This window comes from Dermacentor andersoni, chromosome 6 (assembly GCF_023375885.2).
Source record: "Dermacentor andersoni chromosome 6, qqDerAnde1_hic_scaffold, whole genome shotgun sequence".
NCBI lineage: Eukaryota > Metazoa > Arthropoda > Arachnida > Ixodida > Ixodidae > Dermacentor > Dermacentor andersoni.
In genome coordinates, this window is record NC_092819.1 from 32,269,894 (window position 1) to 32,285,409 (window position 15,516).

The window sequence follows — 15,516 nt, forward strand, 5'->3', positions numbered from 1 at the left end:
AAAACAGTATTGAGAGATAGTGCGAAAATAAGAACCAGCCGGAGGTGAGAATTATGAGCACTTCAAGAAATAGATGTCTCTGCCCGGAAAAAATATTAAATCTTCGTCTTGACTGTGTTTGCAAATTCTAAAGACGAGCCCGAACTTGTATACGCGTACATTTTTTTGTCTAAGACGTCAGTCAGAAGCAGCGGACCACTATTACCTGGGATTTCGTACAGTAAGGTTATCGTCACCTGTGGCAGTACATCGATGGAAATTACGGTGATAACCGTGTGTTTGACACACGCGCATCGATAGACCATCTGTGACCCAGTAACGGCACATGTTTGCTTGATTGCCCTGCAGGAGCTCGACAATCACGGCTACAATCGAGAGGACAGCCTCAATTTGACGAGAGTGCGTTGCGAATACAGGAGCACAAAGACGACATTCGTAATTCTCACTAATGACACATGATTGACAATGACTTCTGTGGAGTTAGAAACGTGTTGTAGAAGCAGCACACGCTCACGGTGATGTAGCGTCGCGGGCGAATGTGTACGCTGCGAACCTAACGACGTTGTACAAACACACCAGACAGTTTCAAAAGGAAAAGAAGCATAATCAATGTCATCGTTGTAGAAAAGCAAATTACGGATAAGCCATCTTTCTTATTTTACAGTTGTACGAGAAAAAAAAGGAAGCCACCTGGAGTCTATATATACCGAAAGCTCACAAACGCTACCGCGCACAAGAACACAGGGACTGCGGCTTCGTCAGTGCAGCGCGCTCTCAAAGTGCCGCGCTACCTCCATACCGTGCGCCCCACCTGGACCGCGAATGGGTCAGCGTGATTGCTAGAAATCATTGGTATTTGGCCGTGGCTGTCGATAGCTTGCCACACCGTGCCACTGAATAATAATGGCGCGTTCGCAGCACACATCGTGAATACGTTTTTTTTTGATGGCCTCGCACGAGAACAAGCCGGGTGTTGAAGCGACCGCGCACCCGCAATAGTTCGACCGAAGCGTGTCCACAGCGTTTCCGGTTCGTGCAGGCTACTTCACCGCACTGGATTGAATTTTGCTGCACTTGTTCTAGAAGCAGGAATGTTCGACAACGAGGATAAAGAACAAAAAAAGAGAGAAAGAAAGAAACAGTAAAATCAAAATGCGCTTGGAGCTCCTTGGCCGCAAGAGGCGATGGTGAGTAAAGCGCTTGAGACGCACGGACGCTTGGCGCGGTTTGATGCGGAAAACTGAGAATGTATGCGCGAATTTGGAATGCGCGCGAGGTCTTAAAGAAGAGCCACTGCAACGAAATTTCACTTTGGCTGGGTTGTTTATACATTATTAGCATATGTTGTTGAATCAATGCTGGAAAAGCTGCGGCGCCGTTGTTTGTGTAACGTTTTCCAAATGACAGGATGTATATAGCAAAAGCTTAGTAGATGACGCGTGCACCTGGCGGATGTGACGCGAATCCCAGCGCGTCACTTCCGAAATTTCAGGCGCGCCGCGAGCGCCCTTTTATTTCGGAAGTCGTGCCTAGGAGCTACGCTGGTGCTCTACGTTCTAGCTTCTGCATCATTTCCGGCCAGCGGTAATGGCAGCTTTTCTGTCAGTTGCGCTGTCGAAAACTTATCCTTTTGCGAGCTTTTCGTGACCCATCCACTCGTACTTCAAACGTAAGATTTTTGTGGTCATCTTTACACTTCTGTCGTCAGACCTCAACAATAACGAAAGAAGCACGGCTTGAATGCATTATCTTAATGCATTGTTTAGCAAAGTGAGTTGCGCTTTTTCGATATTCCTGCGCAGGGATCTGCACATGACGTGCACGTGTCATTTTTCTCGCTCGGTGTTCTGAGCGTCGCACCTGCAGTTTTGCCTCTTGCATTTCCGCATTCTTTGAGCACGTTACCTTTCCAGAAATCGCTGCGTAATCACTTTTTTTTATTCTCTGTTTTATTCTACCAGATGACTAATAGCGCCGTAGGGACAGTGTGTCACTTATGACGCCATGTTGTGTCGGCCGAGCCGCATGTCATCAAATTTCGCAACCAAGTAGCAAATACGTGTTATAAAATTTCTTGTGATCCATCGATACAAATAATATGCCTGTTAGTTGTACTATAGTAGGCCTTGGAGAAAACAATGCAATTAAAATTCGAGATGGTGTTTGCTACACGGCTGGATAAACCTTATAAACGCAGCAAATCAAGTTAGAGCCAGTGCTGCGCCAGCCGTGCCCTCCTGTCGAGCTCTTCCAATCCGTTACTCCTGATGTGCTCAGTGGCTGCTGTTTGGTTGCTGTCCTCCTCGTAGCGACACAAGGCGATGCTCAAGCAAGCGTGCCGTGAGTTATTAGGCTTTTCTTCTTTGGAGATCTTTACATAAGGAAAGTTATGAGGCATGGAAACATACGAAGACGGGGTGAACGTACCGGCTACGTCCGCATCGGACGACCTCGTGGACGCCGCTTAATATTTCGGGGCTCGATGCAAACACCGTAGAAGCGATTGGCGGTGACGCCGAACTAGCTCTTAAGATTAGCATTAGATCGAAGCAAAGCGAAATTGATGACGACGATGTGGCACGCGGTAATAATTAGCATTTTGCAACGATCGGTAGCATCGCGACGGGTTGACGACTGCGCATTCGTATAGAGCGACCGCAAACAACGGTCAAGCGCTCAGAAGAAGGATGACCATGCGCGAGTGCGCGGTGGGGTGGGCCGGACGCTGACCGTAATCATGGCCTGCGATACCATGCGCACACCAGCATAGGCCTTCCTTTCTCTGTGAGTGCATCGTGAGCGCTTGCATTCGAATGCGATCAGTGTACCGTGGCAACCTGTGGGGCCCCTCCGAATAGGTGGCGCCATACGTGCTGCCGATATATCAAAGCGATCGCTTCTTTCAGCTCCTCGTCTGCGATGGGTACAAATAAGATCGATACGATGATTATGTCGACGAAGTTGCTACGCGGCTCAAAGGGCTTTTCGATGATCGTGTTCGGCGGCTCTCAGGCCTGGGCTCATCACGTAACCACTTCTGTCCGCCAGGAATGGAGCATCGCTGCGGACCCGAGCGGCCTGGATACGACAGGTCGAAAAAAAGAAAAGAAAAAAACGTCGGTGTGCCTCGGGCGCAGCGACGTACGCATATTTCTCGTGTAAAACAGGCGACTTCTCTGGACATTCTTGCCCAACACGTGCTCGCAGTATACTTGGAGATGTGTATGTGCGGAGGTTTGCGAAGTCAAGCCGCTTGTGCGGAGAATGCTAATCATATACGTAATTGCCCACGGTTAAATGATAATAATAATAACAAATGTCGCGCACGTGGCAGTAAGTTCCAGAGCTGTAGATTACCGAGCGATGAAGGAGTGACGCTAGCGCGAGACTGTTTCTGTTCGCCCGGCGATTATTTAATGTGCGGTAAAGTCCCATCCGATCCGCGAACCTTTTTTACCGTGTGAAAATTTATTCAGCCGTCAAGTGGCTCCTCAAGCGTCCCATAGACGAGGTGGTGTTGTTTGTGAATGATGTGCGTTGCCTGCTACTTTGCAAAGTGAAGCCTTCGTTTCTTTCTTTTTTTTTTTTTTTTTTGAAGGCGGTAAAACGAATCTTAGCTCCTACGGATCGCGCATTGAACGCCTACTTGCACAGTCAGCGAGGTGCGCAGAGATAGCTTAATTGTTTGAGCGCCATAACACAGCCGCACAAAGACACGTGGACAGAAGGAGCGCAAGTTACCGACTGAGTTTATTGGCGTCTTCGAGTCAAAGTTCATACATCGGTGCACTTTGTAGTGCGCTTGCGCACTACGAAGTTTAAAGGAAACAAAAAGAAGGCGGAAAAGCTCTAAGCGGAAGCATTCGAAAAGCATACAAACAATAACAAAGACACTTTCAAACAAGTATGCGAGAGCGTTCCTCGATGTAGCGTTCTCTTCTTTTCTTAGTTGTATTCGGGGGCGCACTTTCTCTTCAATGTACAGGAAGCTTAGCTCATCAGGCGTGTCAACGCAAAAGAAAATGCACGTTACTGCATTTTCGTTTCGTGTGCACCGTTTTGAAAGACCGGCAAGGAGAGTAGCCAGGATTCACAGTACTACCAGAATGAATGAATTAATGAATATATAAATTATGGGGTGAGATATGATGCAACCTGACGCTGCGTGAATTGATGAATTAAACGAGTAGTCGAAAACTTCCGCCCGCCAGGCGGTGCGCCAGCTGGACAATAATTTTCTGCGAGTAAAAACGCAACACCCCTCGACGCGATTTATCGCCGACGCATACCTGCGAGCGGCCAATTATTGATGAATATTTATTGGTCGGGGCTGTTCGCGGTGTGGCGTAACAGTTCGATAACTGACGTGAGGGTGCGCACGTAACCTGCTCCCAAGAGCCACCCAGCCTGGCATGACCAAGAGGCGATTATTACGTTCGAATAGTCATAGACGCGCCTATGCACGTTGCACTTTCTCGCTCACCCTGGCCGGCAAGTCCGGCGAGCGCTTTCACAGATGTTCCCACGCTTTCGCACCGCCGAGTCAACACGCCGTATGGTCTCTCTCCATTGGCGCACACATATTAAAACAAGTGTCGGCAACGCCACGTTACAATTCCTCTTTGCGATGCATAATAACGATCAACGTACACTTTCCCTTGCTTGAACGGCTGAACTCGAATCGTTAGCGCAGCGCAAGGCGCTAACTACTGTCAAGATACCGAGAGAGAGAGAGAGAGAGAGAGAGAGAGAGAGACGAAAGGCGAGGAAAGACAGGGAGGTTAGCCAGTGTAAGTACCGTCTGGCTACCCTGTGCAGGGGAAAGGGCTAAAGGGAATAAAAGCACAAAGAGGAGAGGAAAACTGAGCAAAATTCACACATTAACGCGATGCTACGCGCCACAAGATGTGTAAGCTTGACAGTGTGATTCCCGTCTGATCTCCTTATTCTCAGTCACGGGCCTTTTCATTGCAAGTGATGAGCCGGCTTGGTGTTGCATCCACTTTTCATTACAACGTCGGAGATACGAGAAATGCACCATCACATGATCGCGAAAGGACACGACGTCGTGTTTCAGTGGCTGCCTGGTCATTGCGGTATCTCCGGCAACGACCTCGCTGACGAAGCTGCTAGAAAAGCTCACGAGGGAGCAACCCTTGTTTCAATACCTTTATCGCGGACCGACGCAGCCCAACACTTAGGCAAGCTTGCGCACTCTTTGACATTGGAGAAGTGGCACGCACCTGAATTCACTCACCATCGCTTGCATTCCCTCGATCCCTCTATGCAACTGCGGCTGCTACCAGGTCTTCCGCGAAATGAGCAAACAGTGCTTTGCCGCTTACGTTTGGGCGTCGCATTCACAAATGCTTATGCATTTCTGATTGGAATGACTGATAGCGCCGAGTGCAATGCCTGCGGTGTCGAGGAAACCATAGAACACCTACTGTGCTACTGCCCATCGTATGAAAATGAAAGGCAAGACCTCTGCACAGCTCTCAATCAGCTAGATGGAAAGCCGTTCACCTTGAACAAGATCTTGGGATCATGGCCTCGCATATCACAGCTACAAAAGGCCACAAAAGCGCTGCTGCGATATTTGAAAGCGACCGGATTGAGTCAGCGTCTGTGACCCAGACTGAGTGACCGACTGATATCTCCAGTGGACTTTCTCTCTCTTTTTTTTAATCTTTCCGTCCCTCTTTCCCTTTCCCCAGTGTAGGGTAGCCAACCGGGATCAGTCCTGGTTAACCTCCCTACCTTTCATTCATCATTCTCTCTCTCTCTCTCTCTCTCTTTCATTACAACCAATTCCTGTACTATCGTGAGTAATATGAGCGGAAACACCCGATTGCGTTTTCAAACAACGTCTTTTTTATTTTAAATCTTTTCTTTTGTACATAAAGACGTGCTGTGAGGATTCAAGCGCGACACGTAAATATGCGGCAGTAGCCTTGTCGCTGAGCGCACGTCGTCGCAGCCTGTTGGCTGTGGCGTTGTGCTACGGAACACGATGTCGTGGGTCCGAATCCCGGGGACTGCATTCCAGTGGTGGCGGAATCCGGCCAGTGGATGCAGACGAGGACAATAGAAAAGGACAGAAGGCGGTATTCTGAGCATGATAAAATGAACGTAAACTCGTACATTTCTGTTTGTGTCCTATATATGCGTGCATTATGCAAAACGGAACCGGTAACTCGACTACTATTCGGGCGCGGTTGCTTCAAAAGTACCGTGTGGGAAAATGTAAACACGTGCGGCGGCAAATATTAAACGCAATGGTGGCGGCGGGGCCACTGCGTTAGAGATTCGTCGCAAAGATGAGGCGATATGGTTCCCCCCTCTTCTCTTTTTTTTTTCGCTCGCTCACAGACGGCCATTAACTACGAAGGTGATCGGCCGCACTGTTCTGAACGCTGAATGTGTCCGACGTTTTTCTCGTGACTGGTTGAGCTAGTACTCTGGAAGACCATGCGAGACACCGGAAATTAACTCTTGCGAGGCACCCGCACGGGAGCATGGCGTGAGAAACCCGCCCCGGGCTGTCAGCGCGATGGACCGGTGTGGGAATGTGAATGGCCCGGCTGCGAACTGACTGCGAACGGAAGCGTGTGTGTCGATCGCGGCCGTGGTCAACGCGAAAACACTTTATCAAGCGTCAAAGAAATCGATGGCTGAGGTCGATGGGTATGCTTATCGCCCGGAAACTTCATAAATATTGCAAATTTGCCCGTGGGACTCTCTGTTGACTTTATATTGACTGTTAATGAAAACTTGTGAGAAGTATTTTGTTGCTGAAACATTTTCAGATGACCTCACGCCATTCTTCTATAATCACTGAACAGTTTATTACGTGTCGAGAAACTGTTAGCATTTTCAGTTCAGTCCAAATTAATCAAATCAGTCGGGTATATAGCAGGCAAAACGATTGCCTATAGAACCAGCGGTCGTCTGAAATCAACCAAGGATAAATTTCCTGATGTGGTATCGTTTATATACATGAAATATTCTTTCGCTGTACCTATTTCTTTAAATTCGTTAAATTTAAATTTCTTAAAGTTTAAAGGCAAGGGGAAAAAAGATCTCCCTCGATATACGCGACTTCAGCATCGACGCGATTTCCAGCGGCCACGAGTCATACTGAGGGAACAGCTCTCATGACGGTGGAGTCATGTTGTGTTCCGTTCCGTCATGCACATGTAGGGAACCACAGTTCCGAAATCTTCTCCGTTCATTCTTTCTAAATCAATCCGGTATCAGCCAGCCGCGCCAGTCCATACAACTCAACCGTTTTCTTCTTCTGCTCGTCCTATATAGCTATCGCTTCATGAAAGAACATCGCAACTCAATCGAGTTTCCCCCTGTCACTCCGGGGCCAAACTTATCCAAACGCGTCAGTGGTTCACAAAAGATCCAATCTCGCGGCGCCACCACAGCGCCGATTCCCCAAATCTGCGTAGCCGTGGACTCATACACTGGGCCACGGCGACAGCGGGTGCTGATGGGACTAAACGAAACACACGTGAAAAAACAACAACAAGCACGTCCAGCAGCGAAATGCCCAAAAGACAGGCCGTGAAGTAGAAGTAGGAAACGTTCGCGAATGACAAGGCTTAGGCCGAGTGTATGGAAACGAAGTAAAAACAGAAAGCCGTTCTAGTTCTGATGATGGCGTGCCACACACTTATCCATCGAACCTGGCTTTGTGGTTGTCGATTTCACGCTTCCCAGGAGGGGGGGGGGGGGGGGGTACTGAGAAGGGAGATGGACTGAATGCTCGTAACACCCGTTCTATTTCTCTTCCCGTTGTCATCACCAGAGAAAACTGCCCACGGGAAAAGTTTGCGAGGGAAGAGGTATTAAAGCCAAAAGCTGAATCTCGCCTAAAAGTATAATATTGTTAATAGCGGTGCATTAGTGCGAAGTTCTTGAATGATGTTACCAATAAAAAAAACGAAAAGACGCAGGAAGCTGTGCAGACTGATTGCGAGGTTGCTTCGGACGACCTCAGTTTCGTGAAGGTGCCGAATAGGAAAATAGGCTAATAGTTCAAAACATGTATTTCGTTTATTGACGAACAAGTAGCCATGCTAAAGTTCCTTAAAAAAGTGTCAGCATGTAAAGATTACGTACATAAACTAGTCGGAAACAGGGAAAATGAAAAATTATTACAGATATGCATGCTAACCAGAAAGAGATTCGGTTTGCTACGTTGCACGGGGCAAAACGAATCTAAAGAGGAGGGAAATGGACGACAGTCGTTGACAGGGAGTGGTTTAAAATCGCAGTGATCTTGGATAAACGACAATTGCTAGGAATTGCGGTACGCTAATTCCACTACAGCGGGTAGGAAGCCGCTGTCGCTGTTAGCTGCTTGCAATATACCGAACCTGCAATAGCGTGCCAAGAAGTCTTCTCCTTCAGCGTCGTACCTTAAATAACTTTTTCATACGGCACGTTGGAACGGAATCGCGTCAAAAAAGGTCCATTGCTCATCAGTCGTCGTTACAGACGATTTCGTAGCAGGCTTGGCGTCCACTCTTTTATACCTCTTACTTTTCAAGATTCGAATCGCTCCTTTGACCATCATTGCAGGTCGATTTCATTGAGGATGCCCCTGTGAGAGGGATATAACATTAACAGTTAATTTCTTTGATGACATTTAGACATTTAGATGACATTTAGATTACATTTAGAGCTACCGTGACATTCATGGTAGCGTAGTAAAGCTCTAAGGAGCCGGCTTCGTGAGCAAGTCGGGTAAAGCAAATCTCTCGGCGCTTTGGCAACTCCACCGCGTTGGACGAAGTATATGATATAACATTTTTCTTTGTTTTCTGTTCTCTGTTTTTTTTTTTATGTCCGTTGCTCCTGCATGTGCTTTCGAAGTCTTTCCTCAAGTTTAAATGTCTGGCACATAGATGCTTTCCCATTGCGAGCAGATTGAGATGCAGAGAAGCTTAGGTATAGCTGAGGTAAATTCTAGTTGAGGAAACCCGAACAATCTGGGAGAGGAGGTAGTTAAAACTATCCACATTATATTGTTTCTTCAGCAAATGATATACGCATACTGCCTTCAGAAGTTGTGTACCTTAGTGGGCTTAATACTCTGGTGACTATCGTCACCGTATCCTATTTTAGGCAATATAACTGCAGTTCTTTTTCTATTTTTTTATTATCTGGCGAAGTCGCGCATTCTCGGTTGATGAAGCGTGAACTGTAAAGCAATTGGAAGACAATCGTTACAGCGTACGTGTGTCTGTATGTTTTAATGTTGGTCTGTGTCCCGTTAACTATACTTCCGTTCAATCAAGACTGTCCACTCAACCAGCCGGCCAATTTCTCCACATTATAACTGTCAAGATCTAGCTATCACATTTGGTCTGTCTAGCTTCAGAAAGCGTGGTCAGAGTGGACCTGCACTCAAACAGAGAGAGGGAAAAACACAAAAAGCGACTGCATTCTCTAATCGCACGCATACTTTTGTCCTAAATAAATCAAGCTCAACTCTCCTGCCATTGTTTTTCAATGTTTTTGCACTCACGTTGTCTAGCTGCGATTGTAGCCAGTAAATGCGTGCACCACCCTAGACATGCGCACGCGTCTTATGACGGAGAGACCAACTCAAACAACAGCGAGGAAGGGAGGGAGCCATGAAAGAAGGCCGATGCCGGAGTGAGAGAGAGGCCGGCGTGCCGAGCATGGCTAGAGCGTCGGAGCTGCGATCTGTTGCCATGCGTTCGTATGCACACGCCACCTTCCCGAAGCAACCTCGACGCCACTGCACGGGCAGGCAGGCCTGTTGCTAGGCCGGCAGTTTCGCCCCGCGATCGAGACGGGGCGCTGCGGCGGTTTCGGGGGTCACGCGGTGCGTAGGCCCCGCTGTGAGATCCTGCGCGATGGTGGCTCGAGCTTTTTTGGAAGAAAATTTAGACGTAGGCCGATGGGGTACGTACGTGGGCGTGACGTTCACGTGTATGCGCGGTTGTGCAGTTCTATGGGAGCTCGATTGACAGGCGTGACGTCTTAATGCGCCATCATTCATTCCTCGTGCTGGCTATCTGAACAACTGCAGTAGCGGACATCGAACAAGGAGGGGGGGGGGGGGGGGGGGGGCAAAACAAGTGAGAGGGACCTGAGCTCTGCGTATATCGACCATACCATTCGCGAGATTACCTCTCGTGGCAAATATGGTTGAAATCGCAACAACGGAAGAAGGATAATATGGAATAGAGAAAGATATGGACTTGCCGTGGAGTTTCTTAAGCATTCGGCTCGAATGAACGCGCACGCGCGCACACTACGGCCTTCCCGCGTTGCGCGCAGTGCGTCTGTGAAACGTTAAACCTAAGTATTATTATCATTGTCTTCGGCGCATTTGACTCGCTGAAAACAAGGACTGACCGGGGCAGGCGTTCGGGGGACGTGAATGACGCGTTGTTTTCAATCGCCGCCCAATTTCGCCTTTGGGCTAGACAAGCCTGCCACAAAGACCGACAGCCCACGACAGTCGCTTTTAATCAGAGCGGCCCTCTCCGGCTGAGCAGCGCAAAATGCGACAGGCTCACTGCTCCATTCATTTGTATATGCAGCTCTGGCAACACCGACTGCCGCATACTCCGATAGCAGTGCGCAAGGCGTGGTCCTGCGTGGGTCTTTCGACGCATTTGGCGTCGAAAGCGCACGCTTGTCTCTTAGTCCATCAACAATCCGTGTGCACGCGCGCTGCTCGTCTCAGGCACCCTCGGCGTACACCGACACCTAAATTCAGTGCAGTGTTACCTAATGCCGGCCCCGCATATAATGCCAGCGTGGGTGAATAAGACTTGGGGCGGTACCTTGTATACTGATACAGGAAGCGTGGTACGCGCTTTTGTTGCACATTTTTGCTGTTACTATCGTTCCATATCGGCGAGGAAAACTAACAGGGAGCGATAATAACAGGAGCTATCTGTTTCGACATATCCGCTGCGATGAATGCATAGAGACCAAGTAAGCTTCAATAATTCCCATTGCGTGCGTAGTTCACGTCTTGGCTGCCAACTGTAACCTCAGAGTTGTTAAAACGCAGCAAGCAACTAGAAACGTGTCGTCTTTGTGCACGAGAAGCCCATGTGTGACAGACACACTGCTGATTTTGATTGCATATCCAAACACTTCTTTAAAAATGAAACCACTTGAACTATATATGTACAGCATTGAAATTCATGATAAGTTTTCCTACTGTGTTCCCATAAAACTGCATTATTTGGACAATTACGGCAGCCTGTTATGGTAATAAGCTTGTGTACCAGCTTTCTTCCAAATTGTCATGCCAATTTTAGGGCACTTCCTGAAGTAGTGTGGTATATCCGTGCTTGCTTCAGGCAAGATTTAACTTTACTGACCTGTTACAGCTTATCTACTCATCTTTAGATCTCTTTTTTTATTTCTTGCAAATTTCAATGCCGCCAACTCTTTCTTTTTCATACAAGGTTGAAGACTCAATCACTGCACACTATGGCATTTCTGTGTGTGTACGGGTCGAGAAAAGTGGTGCGATGAATTATCGCACCACCCCCGTGCCAGTGAGTTGCCTTATCGCGCTTCTTCGCGTATTCTTGCGCTAAGGGAAGCCGTGCATACATATGCGAGCGATCTAAGCTTATCAGCGTACTTTGTATACCTACGTGCAGCTATTTCGGGATATGACCAGAAAGAAGCTGTGAACTTCATCGAAAACTAATTGTCCCCTACTAACCGTGCATAAATAATAATACTGCTTGCAGAGAAAGCGATGAAATGCGCGTTCGCGATTTAAGCAGAGCTCAGTTTGTCACTACCATGTTATTGCAGCCGTAGTGCTGAGACACTTTCTCAGACCTGCGATTCTCAGAGTTCCCCCCAGTACTGCACTCATCTAAACACGCCTGCTGCGCCGGCAAAGCAGAGAGTGAGTCCCAGTAGCCAGAGTGCCGCGTCCTCTCGCTGTCGCCGATCCGTTTGATTGATTGCCTTCCAATCGATCGCTGCGCATTCATGATTAGGCTCCTCGCTTTCATCGCGCCGCGGCTATGTCTCCCTCAGTACATGTACGCTCTGTCGCTGGGCGGCCGTCGTGAAAAATAGAGTTCCTTTCCGTTTCCTGCTTTCTTCTCTTATACTCTTCTACGTGCACTGTTGCACGTAGGAGAGCATGCCCGTGTAAGGACGTTTACACTGAAACTGGAATTTTTTAACTCTACAAGGCTAAGGGTATATGTCGGTATATATATATATATATATATATATATATATATATATATATATATATATATATATATATATATATATATATATATATATATATATATATATATATATATGTGGGTGTTATTCCTCGGAATTTGCAGAATGACAGCCCACAAACAAATGAAAATGCCATGAAACAAAACACCGTCAGCGCATGCATATTATGGCAAGTATTCCCTGGCTTAAATATTAAAAGTGCGAAGCAATAACAGAAACCTGAAAATGTTTTTTCCTTTTCTTTTTTTTTTTTCTCTTTTGACGCGGCTGTGAACAACATCCGGGATCACCCCACGCAAGAGGCCGCGTTTCTACCAGAAAGCTCGCCTTCGTGCATAGCATTCGCCGCCAGCGTTTCCTGGTAAACATTACGGTTACATGCGCTGCAGTTGCCGGGAAGCGTGAGAAGCAGTCAGGGATCTTTGTTCCACTCTCAAAGGCCAAGCTTATGCGTCCTCCAAGTTTGTTGTTGTTGTAAAGCTTCTTTAGCAACCACTGCGGAATAACTTTCTTTCAGTTTATGTGAAATGAAATGGCGTGCGTGTAAAAGAATGGAAGGCCTTGCATTTGACGATTACAAACGACAAGTTTGACTAGACTCCACGATGACTTCTAGTTGCATGGGTAGTCGTTTCTGCCTATATAGCCTATCTGTACCTGAATAGACTAATCTATACCTCGCTGCGTCTTCGTTCTTCACAAAATGCGTTCGCAACGTATTTCCTCCTGGAATACTTGCTATCATGGTTCTTACGAAGCGATGATACAATGAATTTGACGTCAAAGGGGAACAGGAAAATGCGTCAGTGGCATAGCGAATGTCGAGCTATCTAAAGCCGCCACAAGACGGCGCTACCAACCTTTCAGTAGAGGAAGGCTGATACGCTACCACCTGCGAACGCCAGGGCAGCTTTCGTCAGAGTGGACGTGAATTGGTTAACACAGCGTTTATATGGGAAAATAGCCATCTTTGCTGTAGGAGAGAGGGCGGGAAAGGTGTGAGAACAGCTTTATTCACCAGTATCGGGCAACGCCGCTGAGGGCGCGTACAACTACAAAAATAACGTAACATCAAGACGTATGTCTAACTCGTTGCTCAGTCTCTTTTTCACTGGAAGAATAAAGCTTTGCAACGGGACGTTGCATTGGCGCCGTCTGCTGTAGTCTTTGGTCCGTCATTGTTGCAATACAGAACGTGAAGGCACACGTTCCTACATTTTGTAGTGTAGATCGAAGCGGCTTCTAAACATTTAATGTAAAAACGTGTTCGAAAACCGTAAACGCTTTCGCGGCAGAGATATTAGTGCGCGCTTCGAATTAAGCGGTGATTCACTTGTAAATTTCTCAGCGTGGGTTACGTCAGTCTGCCAGTCATCACAATTTTCCGTTTACTGCACTCTCATTTTTTTTTCTTCTGCTGTCCTGATTCTCTGCAAATATACGCTCGAATTTAGACCGTTGTCACGGTGTTCAGGTCTGGATACGTCGTATGTCAAAGAACGAGCACTGGCACTTTCCGTGTCAAGTGTCTTGCAAAGTATAATGAACGCTATAACGAAGACAGAGCACCGTTCGCTTTCACGGCAGGGCAGGCGGTTTGTGTAGGTAGTTTGTGCAGGTGACACAACGGTGTGTTTCCCTCAGGCTAGGCACATTATGAAGTGGACCGTGACTGACTGATTGCGAGCGGATTCTAGGCGTATAAGGGCTTACAGTGAGACAAAGTAGTTTGGTTTCGTCACGGTCTTGTCTGCCACACCTGCACCGAATCGACGCGTGGTTGCCCATTCCGCCCTCATTGCAGTTAGGGCGAGTCGATAGGCATAGTCTGAAATGGACCAGCGCGTTAGGAGTCGGGTTTTCTAGGTTTGCTCAGTGGACAGGGACAGGCGGACGATTCTCTATTGCGGCACAACACGTGACCCACTCCTGTCTATATAGGCGATTCGAGGAATGACTGCCGAATGAGTGATGCAGGTAGAAATGCTATACTGTCAGTTACAGTAGGGAATGTATAGGTAAGGATGCAAACAACAGTTTCTGCCACACCAGAATATTAATTGATTGATGCAGCTGCATATTCAGCGGCGATCACGCATCGGTGTGGTTGTCAACTCAAGTTTTCTCGCTCTTCATTTTCAGCTATTGAAGCGTGCTTACAATCGGACTCACAATCAGACTCATAACCGAGGTCCGGTGTGCCACGGTTATGATCATTGATCATATATGAACTGTAAGCATCCCCAAGCTCGGGCTACTAGAGGTAATAAGCCGCTCCAAATAAAGTGAAAGAATGACGTGCTCCCTTTACTGAGAAGCAACACCTGCATTGTATGAGCTCGCGACACATCGTTCGCACACGACGCATTTGCGTGTACAGCACGCGGTCACTTGTGGCTCCTTCTTTGTCGGAAAAAAACTGTGCACTCCATTTATTGGCGCACCCGCTCACTCGTTGTGCGCGGCGCGCAGATAACTGACAAAGCCTGGTTGTCGGAAGATCAACGAACCAGCAGTGACGGCGGCAAGCTTGCTGAGCCGTGAACCGTAGTTTCCGTCTACACGATCGACGGCAACGTGTAGTCGTTGCCGGCCGAAACTCGCATACCTGGCGCACCCACGGCCGCGCATATGGAACTGTGCCGTTGTGCCATCTAATGAAGCGCAACGGTTTGTATACAAGCGTTGAGTGCAGTAACTAGCGCTTCGCTGATGTTGAGTACAAGCAAGCCACTAATCGCGCGTTCCGTGTGTTGCGGTAGCAGTTCACTAGCCCATAGAAATGTAATAGCAGATCCGAAATGATCTTATTAGCGTCGTTGCAATAACTGTGCGTCATTTGGCCAGATGCATTACCTGCGTCGTGCTTTCGCATCTCGACAGCCCGATTATTTGATCGTATCCTTTTGATCCGTGTTGCTTGTTCAGTTTTGCGTGTACTTCAAGTTTGCTCAGACAGGGTTGCTGATTAAACTGCTTGGTTCTGCATGGGACATATCTGGAACGATGCGATCAATCACAGCACAGTTACAGATCTATTGCCGAATTGTTTGCGGCACTGTCATTTTATATGTGCATTCATCGTGTGCGACTTTTCACCAAACTTCCTTTTTCCAGCCTCTTGACGAGAACAGAAACAACCGGTATATTACTTCGCTGTGTTAATCAAAGATGCGAAAATGTGGAAATGTGCAGGCGACAGAAAAAGAAGCAAGCAAACAAAAAGTGAATTCGTGAAAGTGCAGTAAG

At 47.6% G+C, this 15,516-nt stretch overlaps 1 protein-coding gene across 2 annotated transcripts in view; it reads left to right on the forward strand.

The window, feature by feature from the left end:
• Nucleotides 1–2,144: 2,144 nt before the first annotated feature.
• LOC126521501 (palmitoyltransferase ZDHHC20-B-like) overlaps nt 2,145–15,516 on the forward strand; it is a 178,261-nt gene continuing 164,889 nt past the window's right edge. For both annotated transcript variants that reach the window (XM_055066050.1, XM_072288510.1), the window contains exon 1: nt 2,145–2,340. The gene's annotated coding sequence lies outside the window, so the exon portion shown is untranslated. The remainder of the gene's footprint in view (nt 2,341–15,516) is intronic.